The following is a 15,296-nucleotide window of genomic DNA, read 5'->3' as shown; positions in this document are numbered from 1 at the left end:
ACGTTTGGCCTCTTTTTCAAAACGAGGCCTGGTGCTCAACCATACGTATGAAAATGAGTTCAATTTGCATGTGAATGAAAACTTATTACCATACGAAAGGATGAGCACCAGAACTCGCTTTGAAAAAGAGGCTAAAGGCAATTCGGAAATGGGCTATTAATGTTACTACAATAAGATGTTATTGCACTTTATGGAGAGATGTTACATGGAGAGGCGTAATTTCTTTCGTGCAGTTCGTTAACGCATGTTGAAAGGAATTTAGGACGCCAAAATTCAAAAATTTTGCAGCCTTAGTTCAATCTCCTTGAAGAGTCAAAATCAACGCAGAGCTTTTCGTATTAATTAAAACTTTTAAGTGATATTTAAAGAGAGGCATCCTTGGTTCTGCGCATGAACAGACTTTATATTGACCCATTTCATTTCCAGTGACTTTGAAACAATTTGAGACGCAGGTGAGTAAATGTTACTGCCTTTGGCTTTGTAGGAGTTCTTCATTTATTGTGAAAATGTGGATGTAAAATTTATATTTATCAGTCGCAATTTGGTTTTTTTCAACTGTCATTTACCAACAGATTTTAAAGCTTTGTCGTTATTTGTTATTGAGAAACCCCTGACTGCACTTTGTGAATTTGACACAAAAGAAGCACCCTGTTATTTTGTTGCCGGATATCAGAGTTGTGGCTTAACCCCTTATTTGTCGGCACCGGATGACTTAAGGTTGGAATGGCGACTGTCACGACACAACACGGACAGTCTCTCCCAAGCTCGCTCTATAACCAATGATCTATAGCCAATTTTTAGTTAGTGGAGTGACAATAAGTATGAAAAACGTTACTACAAACAAATTGGGTTTAAGGGGAAGGAAAAGGTCACTTATTGGGTAATTACAAAATGACAGTGCGCATTCCACGAGACGTTGCCATCCAAATCAGATGACATTACATCTTTAGGCAAGCGATAGTACGTTTGAAATAGTACGTTTTGAATAACTTAACTGTATACACACATATTCAATACCAGGAAATTTCTTAAAATCGCTCAGCACTAAAGACAAAAGTATTTTGACTTTTTTAAAAAAATTGCTATCAAAACTGCCTTCTGAATCTAATCAGAATAACATGGGACCTTTCCATGCGTGGAGAGCCGGACCTATTCGAGAATTGTACAACAAGACGAACAGCCCCTGTGTACCTATTTAGGCCTGTTTTCTGTAGACCTTAGGAAAACGCTACGTTGAATGATCCGTTAATTTTCTCAAGAGGAGCATTTGCTCAAATCGATTCCCGTGTGAATAGCATCGACGATATAAGTTTCCAAATGGACAGGCGCACTTGTAATAACCGCTGACGCTTATGAGACATCATCTTACATCATTCTGAGATTCTAACAAGTTACTGAGTAAACAAAACTGAAGGAAAATAGCACATTTTTTTAAAAATAACTAATTTACCCACCTCAGATTGCTATACGAAATGATTTGGATGTATCAACAAAGTTGAAATGGTAAATTGGCCACCGTGACGAATACAAAAGCTGAAGTTTCCAGCGTTGGCCCTTCGTCATTCGCTCCGACGAAGGGCTAACGCTAGAAACGTCAGCTTTTGTATTCGTTACGTCGGCCAATTTACCATTTCACCTTTGTTGATATATCCAAATTTTTTCGTTACCCCTACCGACGCAGCCCCAAACAGTTTCTTTAGAAACGATCAGCCTTTATTCATTATTGCTATACGGACAGGTGTTTTACCAATGATAGTGCATGAAAGGCCTGTTGGTCTAGTGGCATGATTCTCGCTTTGGGTGCGAGAGGTCCCGGGTTCGACTCCCGGACAGGCCCGTTTCCTTACACTTTTGCAAAAACATTTCAATTTTTTCTTGGGATGTTAAGATCAATTCCCCTAGTGTCTTTTCTACAGTTCACCAAAGATAACCGCTCTGCTATTGCTCTGTTGCTATAAAATATAACTTGAGAGTGGCCACTACTCCAAACAGGAACAATAAGAGTTGAACCGTCCACGTATTTAAACAAAGCGGGATGATTATCTAAGCTAATTTCTGGATCGTTAATCACTAAATAAGTATGGCCCACTCACGCTACCCTGAGTAGTTCCCCTATTAACACATTTCCACCGTCCTCGAAAACTATTGTAAATCACGCGCTGTTGACGTTTCTCAAGAAAGCTTAAGTACCGATTGATTATAAATGGATTTAATGGTACCTGCTTAAGCTTAGTATATAAAAGTTCTTGATTAACGCTTAGGCCTTTCCCGATTACGCTGAGCACCTTTTGAGCACTTTTTTTGAGTTTGGGGCACTACTTTGCATTTTGAGCACCCTTAAGCACTTAAAGGGTCGAGTTTATACGCGCGACTTGGTGTCTGTATGCTGTCGGTCAGGTAGCTGGTCACGCGAGAGCGTGTTTAGAAATGCCGAGATCTTGTAGTTTTAAAAGGAGAATATCACGATTTATACTATCAAAAGCCTTACTCATCTCCAACAAAACCGTAGCAGAGAGTTCCTGTTTATCTATACCAGTCAAAATGGCATCTGTGGAGCAGATAATTGCTGTTTCTGTGGAATGAAGTTTCTTATTTCCACTTTGTTTCGCTTAGAGACGGTTATTTGTTGTTAAGTATGTGGTCAGCTGGGTCAACGAAATTCTTTCACACACCTTTGACAATCAACAACAAACATATGAAACATATGTGTGAACTGCGGTTATGAGACGTATATGAGAACGATCCTTCGCAGTAAAGCACTATTTGAGCAATAGTGAAAATCAGACCTGAAAAAAATTTCAGGCCTGTACGGGACTCGAACCACTGACCTCTGCGATACTAGTGCAGCGCTCTACCAATTGAGCTAACAAGCCAACTGGGAGCAGGCCATCAAATTAATTCGATATAAACCCGTAGATGATAAATCAAACAACAACAAACATATGAAACATATGTGTGAACTGCGGTTATGAGACGTATATGAGAACGATCCTTCGCAGTAAAGCACTATTTGAGCAATAGTGAAAATCAGACCTGAAAAAAATTTCAGGCCTGTACGGGACTCGAACCACTGACCTCTGCGATGCTAGTGCAGCGCTCTACCAATTGAGCTAACAAGCCAACTGGGAGCAGGCCATCAAATTAATTCGATATAAACCCGTAGATGATAAATCAAACAACAACAAACATATGAAACATATGTGTGAACTGCGGTTATGAGACGTATATGAGAACGATCCTTCGCAGTAAAGCACTATTTGAGCAATAGTGAAAATCAGACCTGAAAAAAATTTCAGGCCTGTACAGGACTCGAACCACTGACCTCTGCGATACTAGTGCAGCGCTCTACCAATTGAGCTAACAAGCCAACTGGGAGCAGGCCATCAAATTAATTCGATATAAACCCGTAGATGATAAATCAAACAACAACAAACATATGAAACATATGTGTGAACTGCGGTTATGAGACGTATATGAGAACGATCCTTCGCAGTAAAGCACTATTTGAGCAATAGTGAAAATCAGACCTGAAAAAAATTTCAGGCCTGTACAGGACTCGAACCACTGACCTCTGCGATACTAGTGCAGCGCTCTACCAATTGAGCTAACAAGCCAACTGGGAGCAGGCCATCAAATTAATTCGATATAAACCCGTAGATGATAAATCAAACAACAACAAACATATGAAACATATGTGTGAACTGCGGTTATGAGACGTATATGAGAACGATCCTTCGCAGTAAAGCACTATTTGAGCAATAGTGAAAATCAGACCTGAAAAAAATTTCAGGCCTGTACAGGACTCGAACCACTGACCTCTGCGATACTAGTGCAGCGCTCTACCAATTGAGCTAACAAGCCAACTGGGAGCAGGCCATCAAATTAATTCGATATAAACCCGTAGATGATAAATCAAACAACAACAAACATATGAAACATATGTGTGAACTGCGGTTATGAGACGTATATGAGAACGATCCTTCGCAGTAAAGCACTATTTGAGCAATAGTGAAAATTTGTTGTTGTTTGATTTATCATCTACGGGTTTATATCGAATTAATTTGATGGCCTGCTCCCAGTTGGCTTGTTAGCTCAATTGGTAGAGCGCTGCACTAGTATCGCAGAGGTCAGTGGTTCGAGTCCCGTACAGGCCTGAAATTTTTTTCAGGTCTGATTTTCACTATTGCTCAAATAGTGCTTTACTGCGAAGGATCGTTCTCATATACCTTTGACAATATTGGTAATGACGAGATCGGTCTGTTATTACATGGTTGTTCATGATCTCCTTCCTTTGGAGAGATTAGTACTGCTTGTCTCCATCCTCCAGGGAACACACCACTTGCAAGAGAGGCATTTATGACGTGAGTGAACGGCGACAAAATAACTGACAGACCCGCCCTTGATTACGCGCGTAAGAGATTTTGTCAAAGCCCGGCGCTTTGTTTGATGGTAAAGATGCGATGATCTGTTCAACTTGCTTACAATTAACAGAATGGAATGAAAATTGTTCAGACAATGGGTAGTGCATAGGGACGAAGGTTGTTTTTGTAAGATCGTAATTACACTCAGAGGGAAGTGCTTTGATTTTGTCAACAGTGCTTCGGCCGACTGAGGTAAAAATTCATTAAAGGAGTTTGCAACGGATTCCTCGTCCTGACTATACACCAAACAACTTGACGATTTCCCAGGAAGGATGGATATTATGGTTTTCCACAATCTTATGGTTTTTCCAACAGTCGTCTCCGTGGCGCAATCGGTCAGCGCGTTCGGCTGTTAACCGAAAGGTTGGTGGTTCAAGCCCACCCGGGGACGATATTTTTGGAGAAATTTGAATTATTTTTAGATTAAAATGTTCCTGCGTCGAATTTTGACCATGAGAAGGCTTTTCTGAAGCGAGAGAATTATGACACCCAAGTATCAGGCCTGGATAACAAAGAGATTCTGTTGAACCTTTGAAAATTAAAAGGTGGTTTATTTGTTTCTCGTATGAGAAAGTTGCCATAGTGGTTGGTGTTTTAGTTTCAGAGAAAAAATGTGAAATTGTACCCTATTTCATGATCCGTTCCTACGTGAAGGTGGCCATTGAACAGCTTTTTTTTTTGCACGTAATTGCACAATTGTGAGGATTGAACCTTCAGCGGCAAATTGAAATGCTTTTTGCCTATTTTCAGTCATTTAAAACAACTTATGTACACTTATTCCCCTGTTTTACAGGCTTTCCTATTGTTTTGTAACAACCAAGCGACTGCAGCGTATGCCATTTACCACTGACTAAAAAAAAAAACACATACATGGAGATCGTATGTTTTAGTTAGCATTTGAATTCACCTGGGAGTTTAATATTGGTGATGCATTATGTACTCGCCGTTGGGGAATTGATCCCAGTTCACCCCTTGCGTCAGTGATAATTATCACTGCACCGCCGATCGAGCATTGATGATACTCTTCATACCTTCTATTTTGAATTGATGATAAAGTCGCTGTGTGAACTAAGACAACTGAAGAACAGAGACGAAGTGGTAAAGATCAACAAACTGGTGGCCTGAATCACTTGTAGATATAATCCTGCAACAGGTACCTGATCACTTAGATATGGCACCCTTAACTAACATAATGTGATATGAGTGGCCTGTTGGTCTAGTGGCATGATTCTCGCTTTGGGTGCGAGAGGTCCCGGGTTCGACTCCCGGACAGGCCCTATGTATACAAATTTTGTAATTCTGATTTTTTTTTCAGAAATGAGGGTGTTCCTTAACAGCCTTATGACAGAGATGCACGCCCATTAAATCATGTAGTTCATATCTGCGAAGTCAAAAAGTATCTATAATACAATTTTAAACTTATCTTTCCGAAACTTTCTTTAAATCTGGTGCTTTTTCAGTCGAGTGTAGATGCCGCCATTTTGAAAACATCTCAGCTTATAACACGCAGCTTACAAATTGTTACCGGTCAGCCGTCATAAAGCTGTCTGATTTCAGGTACACCTTTCTATGTAGCTTTTAATTGTTGAAGCAGTTCACCTTGAGGCGGGAAAGAGGACTTGAGACTTTGTTACGTCACGGTAGAGCGGCCAGGCTTCCAAGCAAGATCCAAAATGGCTGCTTCCGAAGTCGACTTATCGGCATGTTTGGAGGAAATTTACGAAAAGCTACGCTATTCTTTGGGATCTCTAAACGCAATGTCAGTCCTCTGTTTAAATGTTCCGAGTGCATGTGCACAGATTGGAGAGAATCAAAAGAGTAAAAAACAGAAGAGTAGCGCCATATGAATCATAGTGAAATAAAAAGATAGTAGATAAATCAATGAGTTTAAAAACTGAAAGAAAAAAGTAAGGTGAACACAAAATGCTGATTTTCTTAGTTTTTTGTTTTGCTTTCTTCACTGACGAAATGAAAAACCTGGCTTAAGATTGCAACGTAAATGTAAGACAGGAAAAGTTTCCTACAGCGCTCATATCTGCAACCCTCCGCGTGATAAACAAACCCAAGTTCTTAGTTTCTTAGTTCAGGCAGTGGTGGGATGGGATCTCTGCTAAAACGCGACGAAATGGCCTGAAATCACTACTAGAGAACTAAAAAAAAGAAAACACTAACAACAATATCTGAAGGTTAGAGTTTATTTGCTTGATTATTTAAGGAGCTCGAGCTACAAAGCGGAGCGGTGAAATTCCTAAACAAAGCTTAATACTATTATCCTCTCATTGCTATATTTTGCGAAACGAAATGAAATGAAAACCTGTAGTTTGTGGAATAGAAATCAGTTAATGATTTGCGAAAAAGAAATCCGTAATTTTCGAAATATAAATCTGTAATTTTCGAGATGGAAATCGTAATTTGCGAAATAGAAATCTGTAATGCGCGTGAATAGGGATCTTTTATTTGCGAAACGAGCCAAATCTCTGAGGAAAACTCCACAGGCCAGAAGAATGAGTCGGTCAGTTCACCGCAAGTATGGGTTGCATACGCAGCCTCCCAAATGATAATCAAAACAACTAGCGAAAGTGAGAAATAGAAAATCTGTGTAATGTACTTCGCAAAATCTCCACTTTGTTCGTGAGTAAATCAAGAGTTCGCTGAATAACATGAACATTGAATGTTGACGGAAAAGGGCAGAGTTGAACGATCAAACTCTTACTTAAGCAGCCAACGAAAACACAAATCAAATTTTCTTCGAGTTTTCAAGGAGGTAAAATCATTCACTGTCGCGATGAAAACCGCAAACAGCAAACTATACAAATGACATGAAAATAGCCACCTTGCTGATATAGCGAAAGTATTTGGGGCAGTGTACTTCCCCCATTTTTTGTCTTAACCCCAAATGAGACACCTTGAAGGAATTTGTCATGTTGCTAATTCATAAAGCTCATTCTGGCCGGCGATTTTAACTTTCATGTAGATAATACCACAAACACTGAGGTAAGGAACTTCCTCGATTTGCTGGATTCGACTGGTCTTCAGCAACAAGTTGAAGGCCCAACTCCCTGTGATGGACACACTCTTGATCTTATCATCACTCGCTGCGCTGATAACCTTTTTTCAGAGTTGAAAATTCTTCCTGAACTGCCCTCTGATCACAAACGCGTGCTTTGTAACGTTGATTTTCCTCGCCCTGCTCCAACCCAAGAAGAGTGTAATATATCGTAAATTTCAGAATGTTGACATAAAAAAAATTTAGTGAGGACCTCGCCACCTCGTCACTGAATAACCTTGCGGGAAGTGATATTGACATCATGATTGATCAGTACAATGAGATACTGTGCTCTCTTCTCAACAAACACGCTCCACTACAGTCAAGAGAAATAATTTTGAGGCCACATGCTCTTTGGTTCAGTGACGAGCTAAGAGAACTTAAACGGGAGAAAAGGCGATTCGAGAGAAAATACGTAAATACCAACCTGACAGTTCACAAACAAATGTATCAAACGATATGCACAGAGTACACCAAACACATTGAAGCTGCTAAAACTGAATATTTCAGGAAGAAAGTTGAGGATGCAAGTCACGATCAGCTGTTAAATTTTTTTTTGACAAATTTCTTTGTGTAAGAAAGGCTCCAGTCTTGCCCAAACACGAATCAAACAAAGAACTTGTGAGAGAGATTTAGTGAACATTTTCAGATGAAAATCGCCAGCATTCGACGTGATTTATCTGCTAGTTCGTTATCAACATCAACAATTGAAGATCATGAAACTTGTCGTATTTCCAGCCTGTGTCGTGGAGCGTGATAAAACACTTTAACATGTCATCGAAAACGAAATCTTGTCAACTCTATCCTGTTCCAACCTGGATTTTAAAAGGCTGCATCAATCAACTGCTACCAACTATAACGAAAATCATCAACTCATCCTTAGAACAAGGACTTCTTCCATCAAAATGAAAAGAATCTATTGTTTATCGCTTTTAAAGAAACCAGTTCTGGACCCGGATGACAACAACAACTTCCGCCCAATCTCCAACTTGTCATTTCTTTCAAAAACGCTGGAAAGAATTGCTGCCGTTCAATTAGACAATCACCTAACCGATCATCAACTTTATGCCAAGATGCAATCAGCATACCGGTGATGTCACAGCACTGAGTCAGCACTACTTAAAGTGTTTAATGATATCAATACTGAATATGAATGCGACGTAGTCCTTTTGGACTTATCAGCGGCTTTCGATACCGTCGACCACAAAATATTAATCAAACGATTGGAGAATAAATATGGGATTTCTGGCCTTGCCCTTGAATGGCTAAAGTCATATCTTCAGGAACGACCTCAACCTGTTGTAGTTAATAGAACTTACTCCGATCCAAAACGTAACTCTTTTGGCGAAGATGTTATAAGAGCTCATGGCATAGATGCGATGATATATGTTGATGATTCTCAGCTCTATATCACAATAAAGCGGAGCAATTGTCGTCTTGCCTAAGAACAGCTTGAACTTTGCATTAACGATGTTCTATGTTGGAACACGCAGAACGGTCTTAAAGCGGCAACCCAACCAAGACTGAAGTCATTCACTTCTACTCTCGCTTCTACTCTCGCTTCCCCATGTTTGTATTGGGAGCCAGAGAATACACGTGTGTACTTTTCAAATCCTTTATTCTCCATTATTCCTAGTCTTTTCATCATAATGCCGAACTGAGCGATTTGTTCCTGGAGATTAACAGCTATTTTTTTGACTGTCTCTATCGTTACATTGTCTTGACTGCTTTCAGCATGCGCCACGCGCGCTGATTCGATCGTACTACATGTTAGTGTTCAGTGTTCCAGCCGTTTTGGCTCGTTTTCTTTTCTGTATTTCGCATTCATAGAAGCACATGATCGCCTTTACTGTTTCTTGTTGCGCGTTGTTACGGATTTGCTTTATCTCTTTTTTGAAATCCTCGTCCGCTCTTAGTTTGGCCCTCGCCCTATATTTTAGGGATTCTGGGCAAGTTCCTTTTTCTTTGTGCCTTTGTAGCGCCTTGATCGCGTTTTCGGCCTGGCTGATCTTGTCCTCTGCAGATAGGTTTTGGCTCGTTTTTCTTCTTTCCGGGGATAGGCTGTAGCGGTGATGTTTCTTGTACTGCTGTTGTAGAGCGTTTTCAAGGTTCGATATTTCAAGCATTTTTAGGTTTAGCTTTTGTTTTATTAAGTCTCGCCTTTTCGCCCCTACGTGCTATTTTGATGAATCTATAGTTTTGATGATTTATTTTTAGTGTGTGCTTGAACTTGGCTCAGCACTTACCGTGCTAGACATTTTAATCCCTTGTTATGGTTGAAGATAACTAGTTTGCTAGGTGGTCATGTTTGAGTTGGTAAAACTGACCTTGAGTTTTACCCACACTGAACATCCTGTTTTGGAAGTTCCCACGGTTAGCTAACCCAAACATGTCTGTGATTTTTGTATTTAATACTGGAGCACTCCTTGCTGAAAGTAGTAGAAATAAGTAGTAGGAATAAGTAGTAGAAATAAGCGGTGGAACAAGGGAGAGAATAAAGAAGAAAATTACAGAGTCTCAGTACCTCTTGTTAATTTGCCAAGCGAGTGGTAAAACCCCTCAACAAATTTGGTGGAGGACCCGTCTTCAACAAAACCGGTGAAGCACCCATTATCTACAAGTTGGTAAAGTACGCTTTTGGAATTCCTACAATTGTGAGTGGAACTTCGCTTTTATCAGCATGCTTTTCCGTTGCAAGCTAATTTGACTTTCTAAATCTGAGTGATAGCCGAGTTCTTTTATAATGATCTAGCTAGCGTAGAATGTAACAGTTTATTTAGTGTATAGATCAGTTAGCTTCTGATTTGATTATCGCTGTTGATGGTCAATTTCAAGGTTTGGATTTTCAATTTCGCGTCTGTAACGTTTTCTCTTTATTAGTACCGTTTTCGATTGCGTTGCTTTCATTTTTGGGAAATCTGGCTCATGTAGTATCTCTTAAATATTCATCCTGATTACTAGACAGCGAGCGCGAGCCCTGGCTGAAGGAGCCGTTCACCAGGAAAACTTAACTGTAAGTTCGGGTTCGAATGAGTGGCCAGCCCCTCCTCCACCCGTTCAGCAATTTAGAGTACCATTCTTTCGTTCACTTTTTAAATCAGCTAATAGATCGCCGAGGGCTGACGAACAATCGAAGGCTTTTTGTGGAATTCCTACACCTAGTGAATGTTCTCTAGTTTCTTCTTGTACCGGTAGCCAAAGTTCTGACTCCGAAGAAGATCTTATTTATGAGAGTGTCAAGACCAGAGAAAATCTTTCCAATCGTGAAAATGTAAGCGAAGATTCTCTCGAAGCTCGTGATGACTCAGTTGTTAATAGTCGACATAATTCTTTAGACTCAAATCAGTTGTCTCTTGCACCAGCCTATGCAGAAATGGAAGACCAAGTTAGTCAGTTATGCCAAGCAGTCGAACGAATGCAAGCTTCGGTTAATTCACAAAATAGAAGCAGATGTGTAAAATCGTCAGTTACATTTCCAATTTTTAGAGGTGACGAATCCGATGACGCTCATGAATTTGTTAGGAATTATAAGAGGGCCGGTAGACTAAATGGTTGGGACGACGATAGTTTAGCATTAGGACTTCCTCTTTATTTAAAGGCCTTCGCTAGCGCTTGGTTTAAAACTTTGCCAAGGGCCGACGAGATGTCTTTCGAAGAATTGTCTGAGGAATTAGTTACGCATTTTGCCTCCGGTGCTAGTGAGTGGCGCGTAAGACAGGCGCTAGGCCAACGACGACAACTAGAAAAAGAATCAGTTGCAGATTATGCCTATAGCCTTCGAACACATTGTGCCAGAATTAATTTGCCCAATTCTGAATGGACACACTACTTTGTCCAGGGACTCATTCCCGAGATTCGCGAGTACGTTGTTTTGCAACAACCTGAAAATTTGGAATCGGCAGAAAACTTCGCTAAGCTAAAAGAGTCAGTATTGCAAGGGTCGAGTAAACGCGTAGACTTTAACCCTAAGGAAGTATCAGCGCAAATTTTGGAAGAACTCTCAAAAGCAATCAACCCTAAGGATAAGTCAATTAGTGCTGTGGGTCCAGCTTCAGATCAAAACCCTCACATGAGCAAATCTGAGATGAAACAAATTATTAGAGACGAATTCCGCGAATTAATGAGAAGCAATATCAATAATAGACCCAATGGTTATAATCAGCGCTCAAACCAGAATTTTCAGCCAAGGAGTTCCAGGTCTCGTTTTGGCGATGCCGTTTGCTATAATTGTGGTCGAAAAGGACATACCTATTATTTTTGTCGTTCAAAACCTGATCCTAGGAATTTTCGTCGTGGTCGTGGTAGACAAAATTTTTATCAAAATAGGGATCAAAACACTTCTGACTGGCAGTCTAAGCAGCAGGGAAACTGAAAAGTGCCCCTGTCTCGTTAGAAAATGAACCCGTGATGGGGGCGTCAAATACTGTACAAAAACCTTTAATGAAACTTGTAGACCGAAATTTATCGGGAGGATCGTGCAATGCTGATAAACTTGCTTTCAGTAAAGCCAAGCCTGCCGAGATTTCAGTAGATGAGAGAGTTGATTTAGCGCAACATATTATTGTCAAAGATAATTGTCAAACCTCACCAAAACATTCATCTAGTCACCCTCCGCAGAGTGGTAGACAAAAACAAGGCGCTTGTTTGGAGAGTAGTATCGTCATTATTTTGTCCATTATTTTAGCTATTGTTATTAGGGTACTTGAATTGTTTGAAGTAGTCATATCAAGTACTGTGGAAGTACTTAAACAACCTCCGGTGTCTAGCAAAGGACACGCGACTTTATTTTCAGGTGCCAGTACGCCGAATCTTTCTGCTTTGTCTGTTCAGGATAGAACCCCTGAGTTTTTATGTAAGGTCTCAAAAGAAGAGCCTCCAAGTTTTGAAAGTGCTGTTGTTGAAGAAAACAGCCTAGTTTTTGAACAAGCAGATGTTTTTAATGATGATGTGTTAAGTAGTGACGATATTGTTATTTCGGAGGTCATTTCGAACAACGCTAAGCAAAATGAGGTAGCCGATAGCGACAAAACTTTATGTAGTGACTACTCGCCTTTGGCTAGCAGCGATTTAGAGAATAGTGAACAGGGGTCAACAAGTTTATCCGTCTCGAGGACTTTAAATAACTTTAGCAGCAGAGCTGAAGCGAATTCTTTTGTACAGCCCGATAGTAATTATGTAGAGGACAAAGTTGATGACATTTCTATTTCTTTTGCGCCTGGAAGTGCTCTTCTACCTGTTAGCATAAAGGGTCATAATTTTCAATGTCTAATAGATTCCGGAGCTGCTGTCACAGCAGTAAGCGCTAATGTGTGGCGAAAACACTTATGTCACGCTTACCCAGAACTTGGTGTACTTGATTCAGAAAGTGTGACTACAGTAAATGGTTCTCGTTTGACTACTGTAGGAAAGACTTTGATGGAATTTGTTATTGATTCTCGTATATTTACTTTCGAAGTATGTGTGATAGAGGACCTGTCTTTTGATGTTATATTGGGTAGAGATTTTCTTAAACGATTTTGTTTCAAAGTTGATTTTAAGGATGGATTAGTTAGTCTTCCCTCTGGGCCCAGTCCTTTTCCTTTTGAGGGTGTGCGCGTAGATGACGACGATGATCTAATTGATGAAGCCTTCATTTCTTCTGTCCATGCCTCTCATAGCTTTGTGATTCCACCTCAGTCAGAAATTTTGATTTCTGGGGAACTTGAAGACTCGTCAAATAAGTATGGTATCAATGGCATGATTGTCCCAAAGCCTGATTTATCTCACCGTTATTCGATTTTATTCTTTTCACGCTAGATATATGCTACGGAGGGATTTGTTCGTCATCCTCGGACTTACCGAGTAGATCATTTTCGCTGGTGGTGTCATATGCGGCTTTCGTGTTTTCTTCGTTCTTAATGGCATTGCTTTGGCCCGGGGCTTTTAGTAGCCCATCTTCCGTTAAAATGCCTTCCGACATTTTCTGTAGGTGGTCAGGCAAGAATGCGGTTTCGATCCTAATCTTGTGGATCTCGTCAGTTGCCTATTCACTGAATAGACTGTTGTACCCGTACTCAATAAAATGTCTAACCATGACGAGAACACGCTGTATCCTTAAGAAAATGAATAAAAATGCCTCCAGACGTAGCCGTTTTGCTTCGATTTTACTTGAAAGTTTTACGTGTGTGACCCGATAGCCTCGTTTCGAAACTTTAAAGTTCGCTGAGCTCTCATACAGTGGGCGTAAATGCGATAAGGGTTATTGCATTATCCAATGATCCAGCTTTTAATAAAAGCTCATATGCAACTGAAGATGACATGAGAATGTCGAAACATGTCTTGTAAATTTAAATTTAAAGTTGTCGTTTCTAGATTGAGAACTATTATTATTATACACCGAATGCAAATATGGCGGACCACTCAGGCGGTCCCGGCCGAGCTGCGCGAAGTCGAGGCTAGTTAGGCCTCGATGTGTTTTTTTTGACGAAGCGTCAGTACAAACTTCAAACACTGAGCGTAGTGATACTCATTTTCGCGATGCCCACTCATTTCTGTGTCCCTGAATGTAACCAAAAAGGTGTAAAATCGCCAACGGGAGAGAAATTATCTTTTTTCGAATTTCCAAATCAATCTTTACTGAGGAAGAGATGGATTCACGCGACCCGAAGAGACGAAGGAAAGAACTGGCAGATCGCTCGAGACACGAAAGTTTGCTCTTTGCATTTTAGACGAGAAGATCTTAGAAAGTCGCTCGCTGGAAGAACTTATCTTGTGGATGGCTGTGTACCGTCAAGATTTTCTTGGTCTGTCCCATCCCCAAGGAAAAGAAAAGCACCAACTAAAAGGCTGCCTTTGCCGATTCCCTTGAGTTCGGAGAAGCACTTGTTTATATCCGACACTTCTTCTGAAGTCAAAATCGCGTCTTCAGCTGTTGAAATTTCGAATGAAATATTTCCCAGTACAAGTGGAGGCAACCAAACAAATGAACCTGATATCAGTGTTGAGAGTAACGTGGAAATGGATCAAGGAAAGAAAGTCGAGGATCTTCAGGCTAGACTTTTGCAATCTGAAAAAGAGCTTGCGATCCTTCGAAAGAAGAACGAGGAACTGGAAAGAAAAATTACCGAAAAGGAACAGCACCAGGAGACAATACCTTCCCCTTTATTTTCTCTTGATCGCTTCAAGTCCGATGCGGATGTTAATTTTTAAACTGGCCTTCCCAATTGTGCCAATCTCGTAAGTATTTTTGAATTTTTCAATCCTGGTGAGGATTGTGAAAAAATTCCCTCCAGGATCAGCTCAGACGTTGCTGAAGAGTTTGCTGAAGAGTTTGTTCTTCTCAGCACGCGTGAGAAAAGGCATTTGTTTTATATCGCCAGACCAGCCATACGAAGGGTAGTTTGGTTGCGGTGCATTAGCAGTACCTGAAATGTTGTCTTCACTCGCTGTTCGGCGTTCTTTGCACTTTGTGTACAAATTGTGAGGATCAGGATCAACTATATTTTGGTCTCGGCCAGTTTTGATATACTATTTGACCCTTTAAAACCGAAAAGAAAGTTATTTTTAGCCCGTAAAATCTAATTTTTCACATGTATTGGAATGATATTTTGACAAGTCATAGCGAAACACGAAGCGATCTTGCGCCTAACCTCTTCACTAGCGCTGCCTTTGTTTTCAACCCCTCTACATTTGAGCCAAAAACGAATTTCTTCGCATTTGAATGCCTGAGGCTCTCTTCCGGCGAGAGAAGCTCGTGGGATATCGTCCTGGGTTAGCGCACTTGCAGCCATTCGTGACAACCAAAACAATATGGAAAAGCCGTGGCCTAACTAGCCTCAACTTCGCGCAAG

General features: G+C 40.5%; 3 non-coding genes across 3 annotated transcripts; all 3 read left to right on the top strand.

Annotated features, from left to right (window-relative positions):
- The first annotated feature begins 1,765 nt into the window (after nt 1-1,765).
- Trnap-ugg (transfer RNA proline (anticodon UGG)) lies at nt 1,766-1,837 on the top strand. The gene has a single exon. It is a non-coding gene; the product is annotated as a tRNA-Pro (tRNA).
- A 2,901-nt stretch (nt 1,838-4,738) lies between these two features.
- Trnan-guu (transfer RNA asparagine (anticodon GUU)) lies at nt 4,739-4,812 on the top strand. The gene has a single exon. It is a non-coding gene; the product is annotated as a tRNA-Asn (tRNA).
- Nucleotides 4,813-5,626: 814 nt separating this feature from the next.
- Nucleotides 5,627-5,698, top strand: Trnap-ugg (transfer RNA proline (anticodon UGG)). The gene has a single exon. It is a non-coding gene; the product is annotated as a tRNA-Pro (tRNA).
- The last annotated feature ends 9,598 nt before the right edge of the window (nt 5,699-15,296 follow it).

This window comes from Stylophora pistillata, chromosome 9 (assembly GCF_964205215.1).
Source record: "Stylophora pistillata chromosome 9, jaStyPist1.2, whole genome shotgun sequence".
Classification (NCBI taxonomy): Eukaryota; Metazoa; Cnidaria; class Anthozoa; order Scleractinia; family Pocilloporidae; genus Stylophora; species Stylophora pistillata.
The sequence above is the reverse complement of the archived record's forward strand: the minus strand, read 5'-3'. Positions and strand labels throughout refer to the sequence as shown.